The sequence below is a fragment of the Eleutherodactylus coqui genome, chromosome 8, assembly GCF_035609145.1.
Source record: "Eleutherodactylus coqui strain aEleCoq1 chromosome 8, aEleCoq1.hap1, whole genome shotgun sequence".
Lineage (NCBI taxonomy): Eukaryota > Metazoa > Chordata > Amphibia > Anura > Eleutherodactylidae > Eleutherodactylus > Eleutherodactylus coqui.
The window spans coordinates 50,624,258-50,636,692 of NC_089844.1; the positions used below are offsets into that span (position 1 = coordinate 50,624,258).

The 12,435-nt window shown below is 46.7% G+C and overlaps 1 pseudogene; it reads left to right on the forward strand.

The window, feature by feature from the left end:
• Window positions 1–216: 216 nt before the first annotated feature.
• LOC136577876 (nuclear pore complex protein Nup205-like) overlaps window positions 217–12,435 on the forward strand; it is a 51,508-nt pseudogene continuing 39,289 nt past the window's right edge.

Sequence of the window (12,435 nt, forward strand, 5' to 3'; positions counted from 1 at the left end):
ATCGCTATGGACCTAGTTGGTCCCTTGGTAAGGTCTGCCTGGGGTCACCAACATATATTAGTGGTTGTAGATTACGCCACCCGCTACCCCGAAGCTGTTCCTTTGCACAATACTTCATTAAAGGGTATTGCAAAGGAACTACTTCATATGTTCTCCCGCACGAGCATACCAAAAGAGATCCTGACGGACCAAGGAACCCCCTTTATGTCAAAGGTCATGAAGGAATTGTGCAAGCTGCTGAATATTAAGCAGTTACGGACGTCTGTGTACCACCCACAGATGGATGGTCTTGATGAGAGATTCAATAAGACCCTAAAAAGCATGCTAAAAAGGGTAGTCAATAGGGATGGGAAGGATTGGGACTGTCTGCTGCCATATTTAATGTTCTCAATCCAGGAAGTCTCACAATCCTCCACTGGGTTCTCTCCCTTTGAATTAGTTTATGGTAGACATGCACAGGGGCTCCTTGATATAGCCAAGGAGACCTGGGAGCATGAGTCCACCCCTACAGGAGTGTTATTGAACACATCTCCCTCATGCAAGATCAATTTGCGGCAGTCATGCCCATTGTTAGAGAACATTTACAGCAGGCTCAAGAAACCCAAAGTCGGGTATATAACAGGCAAGTTGAGAAGCTTCAACCCTGGGGATCGGGTACTAGTGTCGGTGCCCACCCTAGAAAGTAAATTCCTAGCAAAATGGCAAGGGCCCTATGAAATAATCGAGAAAGTCGGAGAGGTAAACTATAAGGTGTACTAGCCGGGTAGACAGAAGCCAGAACAGTTGTACCATGTAAACCTAATTAAGCCATGGAAGGACAGAGAAACCCTGACTGCAGTGAGCACCCCCATGGTGGGGTCCCAGAGGTGTGTGTATCAGGGTCCCAGTCCAAATCCCAACAGCAAGAGTCTAGGGAATTTATACAATGTAATTCAGATGTGTTCTCCGATATACCAGGGCGTACAGGTGTCATAAAACACGATATTATAACTGAGCCAGGGGTAAAGGTTCATTTGAAACCGTACAGGGTTCCAGAAGCCCACAGACGAGCCGTATCGGAGGAGGTCAAGAAAATGCTAGACCTCGGAGTAATTGAGGAGTCGAAAAGCGAATGGTCCAGCCCTATCGTGCTGATACCAAAACCTGATGGCTCTCTGCGCTTCTGTAATGACTTCCGGAAGCTAAATGACGTGTCAAAATTTGACGCATACCCAATGCCGAGAGTGGACGAGTTAATTGAGAGACTGGGTCATGCCAGATACTTTTCCACTCTCGACTTTACTAAAGGGTACTGGCAGGCTCCCCTTACAGAGAGGGCGAAAGAAAAGACTGCGTTTGCCACACCAGACGGGTTGTTTCAGTACGTCTGCCTACCTTTCGGTGTGCATGGAGCTCCAGCAACCTTCCAATGATTGATGGATGTCATACTCAAACCCCATCGACAGTATGCGTCAGCATATTTAGATGATATCATCATCTTTAGCGAAGACTGGGACAGCCATCTACCCAAGGTACAGGCAGTACTGAACTTCCTTAGAAAAGCGGGGCTCACAGCAAACCCAAAGAAGTGCGCCTTAGGTCTCAAATAAGCACGATACCTGGAGTATATCATAGGTAGGGGTATTATAAAACCCCAGGTCAATAAGTTGAAGCCATTCAGGATTGGCCACAACGCACAACTAAAAAGCAGGTGAGAGCTTTTTTAGGCATTGTAGGGTACTATCGGCGGTTCGTGCAAAACGTTGCTAGCATAGCAGCGCCCCTAATAGACTTGACCAAGAAGAGTAAGTCAGTCATGGTCAAGTGGAACCCTGACGCAGAAAAGGCGTTCCAAGAGTTAAAACGGGCACTCTGTAGACATCCAGTGTTGGTCACACCTAATTTTAAAAGAGAATTTATTGTTCAAACAGACGCGTCCGATGTGGGACTGGGAGCAGTCCTGTCCCAAGAAGTAGAGGGAGAGGAATATCCCGTGATTTATCTGAGCAGGAAGCTAACGCCACCCGAAAAAAATTACAGTATTGTTGAGCGGGAGTGCCTAGCCATCAAATGAGCCCTTGAATCCCTAAAATACTACCTTCTAGGTCGGCCCTTCAGGCTGATCACAGACCACTCTCCCTTAACCTGGATGTCACAGGCAAAAGAGAGAAACGCCAGAGTCACTAGGTGGTTCCTGACACTACAAAACTTCAGTTTCTCTGTAGAACACAGGGCAGGAAAGCTACAGGGCAATGCCGATGCCTTGTCAAGCACGCATTGCATGGCGGCTAAAGGTGTCCGACCCCACAGGCTCAAACAGAGGAGGAGGGTATGTGAGACAGTGACCGGCAATGTGCTGGAGGGCAGATATATTTCACCTAGGATGCTCTCCTATGCGGCTTTAGGGAGCACTTGGGCAGATACGTGCCACCGAGCAGCCTGGGCTCGGTGGAGGAAGCCAGCAGTCAGGTGTCAGTAACATTAAGTTACTGACACGTTGTAGTGTGTAAGTGGCTCCAAGCCGCATAATCCGGGCCGGCTTTTCCTGGAGTGGTCAAAGTAAAGGGTGGGATGGCCACTCCCACGTACCAGGTGAGGCTGGTACCAGGCCTTATAAAGCCTGGGCCTGCAGGTCCTGGAGGAGGTGTGCTGCAACCTTTGCAGGTCTGAGAGCCTGGCTGGCTGTGCGCAGCAAGCATTTGTTTTGCAAGTGAGGAGACGGGGTCGGTCTGTGTCTAGTAAGTGCTCAGACGAGCAGGAGTTACTTTATGTTGGCCTGATGTTAAGGCCTGTTTTTGCTTTGTTTTTGTACTGAAATAAACCCAGGCGAAGCCTGGACTACAGACTTTATCCAGAGTGTCACTGTCTCTGACTGGTTGACCCCAGATTGCTACCTGTCCTAACGCTGAGCCCTTACACTTCTTATAACAGCCATCTAGTTTTCAGGGAATTGCAGCTTTTTTCAAGAAATAGCCCCGCTTTGTCCATGGGCTATATCTGTTTTTTGCAGCTGATCCCCATTTGCTTGAATGGAGCTAAACTACAATACCCAGCCCATACACATCAGTAGTGCTGATTTGTTTCTGGATTAGAAAAAAATATGGTTATCTGTTCTAATGTGAAACACCTTTAAAAATCAAACTTCATTTGAGTCCACTACGGCAAATTAGATTATTTTTGGATAGAACCACATTGGACCTAAGCTTATCATTTTTTGTGGAATTTTCCAAGATCAGCAGTCACATGGCTCCCATTTTCAGAGAGAAGATGGCTGTGCATGCTTAAGCTCTTTCTATTATACCCTCTGAGAGATAGAGAAACAGCTAGTATCAGAAGAATACATCTGTGCCAATCTTTGATCTTCCTCATCACCATTCCACTGAGTGAAGGTATTTTATTGCTTGAGAATTACCAAGTCCCTTCTGCATTGATGACATTTTTGCCTTATTAATTATGAAAAGTTAATATTGGCTTATCATAACAAACTTAAAGCTATCAAATCATTTAAAAGGATTATCAAACCTCAGACAACAAAGTAACCCAGCGCCAATGTTATAAAAAATAGCATAAGCAGTGTAAGATCGCAAAGTTTTTGCACAAGTGGATCTTGATCCATAATTTGCAACCTAATTATGTGAAGTTTTGGATGATAAATCTACTCCTAAATACAGTGGGGGGAAAAAGTATTTAGTCAGATACCAATTGTACAAATTCTCCCACTTACAAAGATGAGAGAGGCCTGTAATTAACATCATAGGTAGACCTCAACTATGAGAGACAACATGAGAAAACACATCCAGAAAATCACATTGTCTGATTTTTAACAAATTTATTTTCAAATTATGGTGGAAAATAAGTATTTGGTCACCTAGAAACAAGCAAGATTTCTGGGTCTCACAGACCTGTAACTTCTACTTTAAGAGGCTCCTCTGTCCTCCACTTATTACCTGTAGTAATGGCACCTGTTTGAACTTGTTTTCAGTATAAAAGACACCTGTCCACAACCTCAAGCAGTCACACTCCAAACTCCACTATAGTGAAGACCAAACAGCTGTCGAAGGGCACCAAAAACAAAATTGTAGCCCTGCACCAGACTGGGAAGACTGAATCTGCAATAGGCAAGCAGCTTGGTATGAAGAAATCAACTGTGGGAGCAATAATTAGAAAATGGAAGAGATAAAAGACCACTGATAATCTCCCTCGATCTGGGGCTCCACGCAAGATCTCACCCCGTGGGGTCAAAATGATCACAAGAATGGTGAGCAAAAATCCCAGAACCACATGGGGGAACCTAGTTAATGACCTGCAGAGAGCTGGGACCAATGTAAAAAAGGCTACTATGACTAACATACTACGCCGCCAGGGACTCAGATCCTGCAGTGCCCGACATGTCCCCCTGCTGAAGCCAGTACATGTCCGGGGCTGACTGAAGTTTGCTAGAGAGTGTTTGGATGATCCAGAAGAGTATTGGGAGAATGTCATATGGGCAGATGAAACTAAAGTAGAACTGTTTGGCAGAAACACAACTCATTGTGTTTGGAGGAGAAAGAATGCTGAGTTGCATCCAAAGAACACCATACCTACTGTGAAGCATGGGGGTGGCAACATCATGCTTTGGAGCTGTTTCTCTGCAAAAGGACCAGGACGACTGATGCGTATGCATGAAAGAATGAATAGGGCCATGTAGAGTGAGAGTTTGAGTGCAAACCTCCTTTCATCAGCAAGGGCACTGAAGATGAAATGTGGTTGGGTCTTTCAGCATGACAATGATCCCAAGCACACCGCCAGGGCAATGAAGGAGTGGCTTCATAAGAAGCATTTCAAGGTCCTGGAGTGGCGTAGCCAGTCTTCGGATCTCAACCCAATAGAAAACTTTTGGAGGGAGTTGAAAGTCTGTGTTGCCCAGTGACAGCCCCAAAACATCACTGCTTTTGAAGAGATCTGCATGGAGTAATGGGCCAACATACCAGCAACAGTGTGTGCCAACTTTGTGAGGACTTACAGAAAACGTTTGATCTCTGTCATTGCCAATAAAGGATATATAACAAAGTATTGAGATGAACTTTTGTTATTGACCAAATACTTATTTACCATCATAATTTGCAAATAAATTTGTTAAAAATCAGACAATGTGATTTTCTGGATGTGTTTTCTCATGTTGTCTCTCATAGCTGAGATCTACCTATGATGTCAATTACAGGCCTCTCATCTTTTTAAGTGGGAGAACTTGTACAATTGGTATCTGACTAAATACTTTTCCCCCCACTGTATTTGATGTCTTTGAACTAATTGACAGGTTTTGCTCATGATAAACATAGATAGAATGCAAATACGACTGAGCTCTAACGCTACCTGGAAGTCTCCCTTTTTCACTCACTGACAACTTTTATCTATGTTATGCTTTCCTGGTTGTTTTCAGCATTTGCCTTAAGCCATTTCAATTACCTGATTAAATATGTATACTTTACTACAGAACCTGAAGGTGTTGAAAATAGAGATTACTTCTGTAGCATGTACATCCACGAATAGCTCTCAGGTATAACTGTATGGATCTACAGTTATATAGCGTGAAAGCCCTTTAATCTGACATTCTGTAATTCAGAAGTATTGATAGTCTGACATCTCGCAGGTGATGTGAAAGCTGGATTACAGAAACTGTACAGTAATAAGGAATTATATATCATTAAATTACTTAGCATATGTTACCAGAATTGCCTCCTTTATGAGCAAAGTTATCTAATAATACATAATGGACGCCATGGGGAGTCCTAGTTCTTTGTGACTTCCTTATCTGTCTGTATTTGGACACAAGCTGTTTGATTTTCACAGCTACTGCTGTGCTATTATCAGATCTGTTCTACTAGTTCTGACATAAGAAGTATATTAGGGATCACTTTGTATACTGTTCACTGTGTAATGCCTTTTCCTTGATTATGGGTCTAAGGATAGAACTACCTACAGCTTCATCCTTAGAGCTGTAATTCAGACTTGGTTGTAGCGTTGTTACTCTCTATTTGACCTCCGTTACCCTAAAGACACTTTGATTGTTAGGATTTAAAACACTATATAAGCATGAAATCTACAGTGCATATAAAAAATCTACACGCCCCTGTTAAAATGCTATGTTTTTGTTATGTTAAAAAATCTGACAAAGATGAATCATTTCAGATTTATTTCCACCTTCAATATGGACCATTATTATCTGTGCAATTCCATTGAAAAACAAACTGAAATCTTTTAGGCTGGAAAAGAAAATTAAAATAATGTAGTAACATAAATATGCACACCCTAAAACTAACAGTTTTTTAGATGTAGTGGCCCAGAGTGAGAGTAAATTTGTATTTGTTCCTATGGTGTATTTATGTTTGTCTCATGTCACTGCTCAAAGTTGTGGATTGTGTAGTGTGATGTGTATTGACTCAAACAGGTCATGAAAGGGTTAATGTCTGGTATTGTATCAATCTAGTCTGGTTATGTGTATTGTCCTTTCTAACCGTTTGCTTGTGCACGTGATGTGGAGTGAGTAAGGTAATAGGGGGAGGAGTTAGACAGTGGAGTGGTAGTTGGGAGAAAGACGTGAAAGAAAGTGGTTGGAGAGTGGAGATGCGATGGTGAAAAAGAGCTGTGTGAGGAGACAAGAGTCTTGGCGCTTACCTGTGCCGTATCCTGGGCACCCAACAATGGGAGAGATCGGGGAGCAGATCCTGTTTTCCTGGAGACGGCAGTGGCGTGCACATGGTTTCTCCACACCTCTGCTTCACTAAGAAGTGTACGTGAGAGAGACTGCATAACTGGAGTTGGGGAGTATAGAGTTATTGAAGAGAGGAACTGTACTGTGAAATGTGCCTAGTTTTGCAATGAGAGCACTCCAACAAGGGTCCGTTAGATCAGTGTTCACCAACTCCAGTCCTCAGGGACCACCAACAGGTCATGTTTTCAGGATTTCCTCTGAATTGCACAGGTGATGTAATTATTGTCAGTGCCTCAGACATTGCCACAGGTGTTCTTACCATAGGATATCCTGAAAACATGACCCATTTGTGGTCCCTGAAGACTGGAGTTGGGGACCCCTGCGTTAGATAACTTAGACTGCAGATGCATCAAAAGAGAAAGAGTGACTTTTGGATATAAACTTGGTGAGGGAAGAATTTAGGAACAAGAGTTTACATACTTTTGCTTAAGACTGTTGAAACTGTGTAATGGAACCGCACCATTTGAATTAAGAATAAAGAGAAAAAACATGTGCCTCCAGTTTTGAAAAAATTATTCCTTTGTCTGACGACTTTGTTATTTACACTCAACATTGGAAAGGGGCACTGGCGTCAAAAAGAAAATTAGATATTTAATGGCTCTGTTGCATCCTTAGAACGTGCAACCTCAATAACATTAATCAAAGGCACAACTGTGCAAAAGGAAACAGAAACTAAAGGGGAATGCTCTCCCTATCGTCCCCTAACCCGGGAGGGTACCCTGCCTATTCGGCAGACTAACCGCGCTGAAAAGTGCGAGCCTGCACTCGAACCTGGGCCACTGACCAGTCCCTGACTGGGAGCCCTAGCGCAAAACAAAAGGAGAACAAAACCAAACAAAACAGCAAAGAACTTAGCTTATCCAGCAGAGCTTCCACCACACTGTGTTGCTCCGTCACTGTCCAGCATAGGACTGAAGTGAATCATTGACCAGCACAGGAGTAACAGTTAGCACTGCTTAAATAGCAGCAGTGCTACTTAACACCAGGTGCTGACTGACATTAATCTTGCAACCACCACACCTCTCAGCTCCAGGAGAGGTAGGAATGCTGCTAAACCCTGGTTTGGCCTGAAAGCAAGGTGGGAACCCCAGAACGGCTGCAACAGTACCTCCTCTTCTAGGAAGGGCCCCAGGACCCTTAAGATCAGGACGACCAGGGTTTGATCTGTAAAATTTTTTGGCTCGACGGGAGTCCAAAATGTGACTTATTACCAACTGCTCCTCCCTATCCGCTAGCACAGGAGCCGGGGGTGGAGGGTCATTCCCAGGATCGATTAATCTTTTGAGCAGAGATTTGTGGAAAACATTGTTAATTTTCATCGCCCTGGGAATTTCTAACCGGAAGGCCACCACGTTAGTCTTCTCAATTATTTTAAACGGACCGATAAATCGCGGGCCCAGTTTAGCGGATGGTTGAGTTTTATATTTCTGGTAGACAACCAAACCAAGTCTCCAACATGGAATTCCACTCCCTCTGGGCGGTGACTGTCAGCAACTCGCTTTCTCCGCTGAACTGCTCGCCGTAACTCTCTCTGGACCTCGGCCATAATAAGCCCAGAAGAATCCGGCTGCCCCAGTGCCGGAGCCGTAACAACACACTTCTTCCATTTCTGAACCCTCTCAGGATCCATCTTAAAACCCTCTTGGGTATAAGCTTTGAGCATCAGTCTCTCAGGAGGGGGTATGCGGCTCCTGGGGAACTCGTAGTCAGGGAGAAGTTTAATAGCACAATCTCCCTGTCTGCGCGGTGGTAATTTGTCTGCCCCCACTGGGGGAAGCCCCTCCGAGAGGTTGGCGATGACCTCCGGCAGCTCTTCTGTCTCAGTAGAAGCTATATCAACAGAAACGCAACCGGACAGACACCTAGGGCTCCATTTAACAATGTCCCCCTTCTCCCAGTCTACTACCGGGTTGTGTAGACGTAGCCAAGGCAGCCCCAAGACTACTTGCGAAGGGAGGGATTCTATGACATATAATGTTATAATCTCCATGTGGAACAGCCCAATTTTTAAACAGACGTTAGGCACACAAAACCTCAGACTTCTCTGCGATAGTGGAGCAGCATCAATGGCAGATACAGGGATGGTGGATTCCAGAGCCTTCATCTCTAAGCCTAAACGTCTGACCGTCCCCTGATGTATTAAATTAATACTAGCTCCACAATCCAGAAGGACTCTTATAGGGTTGCCCACACTATCAGACAGGATCTCAGCAGGAAGCACCAGTCTGGAGGGTGATATCCAGGCAATTTGGTGGCCTAGAGGGGCCCCCTGAGTAATCTCCCGGTCATCAAGTCCTGGCTGGCAATTATGACGGGGACAACACTGAGCCATGCAACCAATGCGGTTACAGGAAAAGCAACGACCTTTACACTGTACTTTGTTCCCATTCCTAGCCCTAGCAGCCAGAGACCCCAACTGCATGGGCTCCTCCACATCCGCTGATAAGAAGCCAGAATCTATGGAGAGTTCCTGATGTCTCTCCCTGATCCGTCTCCCAGCTTTGATAGCCAGAGACATGGCCTCATCAAGACTGCGGGGTACTGGATAACCTACCAGTATATTCTTGATTTTATTGGATAGACCCCAATGGAACTGGCTTTTTAAAGCAGGGTCATTCCACTGGGTTTCTGCTGCCCAAAGTCGAAACCCAGCACAATAATCTTCGACAGAAAAGTCTCCCTGTCTTAAACGTCTGATATTCCCTTCAGCCACAGATATCTTCTCTGGGTCGTCATAGATTAGACCCAATGCAGCAAAAAAGTCATCCACCGAGTCCAAGGCCTCAGACGTTGGGGGTAATGAAAAAGCCCATGCCTGCGGCGCCCCCTGCAGTCTTGACATGACAATGCCCACCTTCTGGGCGTCGTCCCCTGAAAACACTGGACGCAGTCTAAAGTAGAGCTTACAGGCATCCCGGAAGGATCCGAATTTCTGCCTATCACCAGAAAAGCGGTCCGGTAGCTCAATTTTTGGTTCCTTGCTGGGAACCTGCAGTGCAGTTTGTCGCTGTTTTATCTCAGCAAGCTCAGCAGCCAGCGTGCCAAGCTGGTGCGACAAAACCTCAAGGGGATTCATGGTAACAGCACAGAATCTCCCTGAGTAGGTAAGGGCTGGTCAATCTGTTGCGTCCTTAGAACGTGCAACCTCAATAACATAAATCAAAGGCACAACTGTGCAAAAGGAAACAGAAACTAAAGGGGAAAGCTCTCCCTATCGTCCCCTAACCCGGGAGGGGACCCTGCCTACTCAGCAGACTAACCGCGCTGAAAAGTGCGAGCCTGCACTCAAACCTGGGCCACTGACCAGTCCCTGACTGGGAGCCCTAGCGCAAAACAAAAAGAGAACAAAACCAAACAAAACAGCAAAGAACTTAGCTTATCCAGCAGAGCTTCCACCACACTGTGTTGCTCCCTCTCTATCCAGCATAGGACTGAAGTGAATCATTGACCAGCACAGGAGTAACAGTTAGCACTTCTTAAATAGCAGCAGTGCTACTAACCACCAGGTGCTGACTGACATTAATCTTGCAACCACCACACCTCTCAGCTCCAGGAGAGGTAGGAATGCTGCTAAACCCTGGTTTGGCCTGAAAGCAAGTCGGGAACCTCAGAACGGCTGCAACAGGCTCCCTGTGCAGGCGTTATTTATGGGACCTTTGAGCAGCTGGCTTAACTTCGCTTTGGGCCCCTGAAGGAGTAGGTGGTAGAGCCGTCTGTGACAAAAGTAAATGTTCTATCCATCTTCCCCAGCACCAAGGGTGGTACAAGGCTACCACACAATGTACTCTTTGGCTCTATGACAGCATTCAGCTTACAGCGGTAGATGTCTATCAGCATGGTACATCTTGACTTGGCAATCTTTGCCCACTGTTGCTTGCAAAAGTGTCCCAAATCTATCACATTGGAAAGGCATCTCATATGTCCCACCCTCTTAAGGTCAACCCATGGATTTTCAATGGGATTTGGGTCTGGGCTCTGGCTGGGCCATTCCAAAACTTTTATCTTATTCTGGTAAAAGCATTCTTTTGTTGATTTGAAGGTATGCTTTGGGTCTTTATTGTGCTGAAAGGTAAAATTCCTCCTCATTTTCAGCTTTTTAGCAGAGGTCTAAAGGTTTTGTGCCAAAATGAACTGATATTCGGAACTGTTCATAATTCTCTCCACCTTGACCAAAACCCAAGTTTTAGCAGCAGAAAAACAGCCCCAAAGCATAATGCTGCCTTTACCATGCTTCACTGTTTGTATGGTGTTCTTTTGGTGATGCGCAGTGATGGCATTGCACCAAACAGACCTTTTTTAATTAATGCCAAAAAGTTAAATCTTGGCCTCACGAGACTGTAACATGTTGTCCCACATACTTTTGGCAGATTTGATGTATATTTTGGCAAAATATAGCTAGGCTTGGATGTTTTTATTTGCTAGAATAGGCTTCTGTCTTGCCACCCTACCCCCACAGCCCAGACACATAAAGAATAGGGGAGATGATTGTCACATGCACTACACCAGGGGTCCCCAACCACCGGGCCGCGGACTGGGACCGGGCCGTTGGGTGTTTAGCGCCGGTCCGCGGCACCGCCGGGAACTTTTGCTCTAAACACAAGGCCCGCGGGCCGAATGCGGCCCGCTGCCTTGTGCTATGTGGCCCGCGGCGTGCCGACGCCGCTGACCACTGAAGCGATTACCAGCGGGGGCGCCGCAGCTCCCTGCTGGTAATCGCGCTGATCCCGGCGCACACACTGACGTCTGTGCAGCCAGGATCCGAGTCCCCTGCTCTCTGCTCATTAGTTCCGCAGGAGAGGACTCAGGGAGAAAGCGTTCAGGGCTGCACACTGACGTCAGGGCAAGCAGACAGAGAGCAACAGCAGGGAGGAGGTAAGTATATGGGTGGGGGGGACTGCCTATTACGGGGGGCTGCCTATTACTGGGGGTGGGGGTGGGGGCTACTTATCACAGGGGAAGGGGCTGCCTATTACTGGGGGGGCTGGTTATTACTGGGGGGTGGGGGCTACTTATTACAGGGGAAGGGGCTGCCTATTACTGGGGGGGCTGCCTATTACTGGGGGGTGGGGGCTACTTATTACAGGGTAAGGGGCTGCCTATTACTGGGGGGGCTGGTTATTACTGGGGGATGGGGGCTACTTATTACAGGGGAAGGGGCTGCCTATTACTGGGGGGGCTGCCTATTCTGGGGGGGGGGGGCTGCCTATTACTGGGGGTGGGGGGCTGGTTATTACTGGGGGGGCTACTTACTACTGGGGGGACCTGCTTATTACTGGGGGGGACCTGCTTATTACTGGGGGGTTGCTTACTGGGGGGGCTGCTTATTACTGGGGGTGGGGGGGAGGCTACTTATTACAGGGGAAGGGGCTGCCTATTACTGGGGGGGCTGGTTATTACTGCGGGGGTGGGGGCTACTTATTACAGGGGAAGGGGCTGCCTATTACTGGGGGGGACCTTCTTATTACTGGCTGAGGGGACCTGCTCATTACTGGCGGGGGGACCTGCTTATTACTGGGGATGTTGCTTACTGGGGGGGGGCTGCTTATTACTGGGGGGGCTACCTATTACAGGGGAAGGGGCTGCTTATTACTGGGGGGGGGGCTGCCTATTACTGGGGGGATTGCTTACTGGTGGGGCTGCTTATTACGGGGGGGGGGGGCTACTTATTACAGGGGAAGGGGCTGCTTATTACTGGGGGGGTTGCT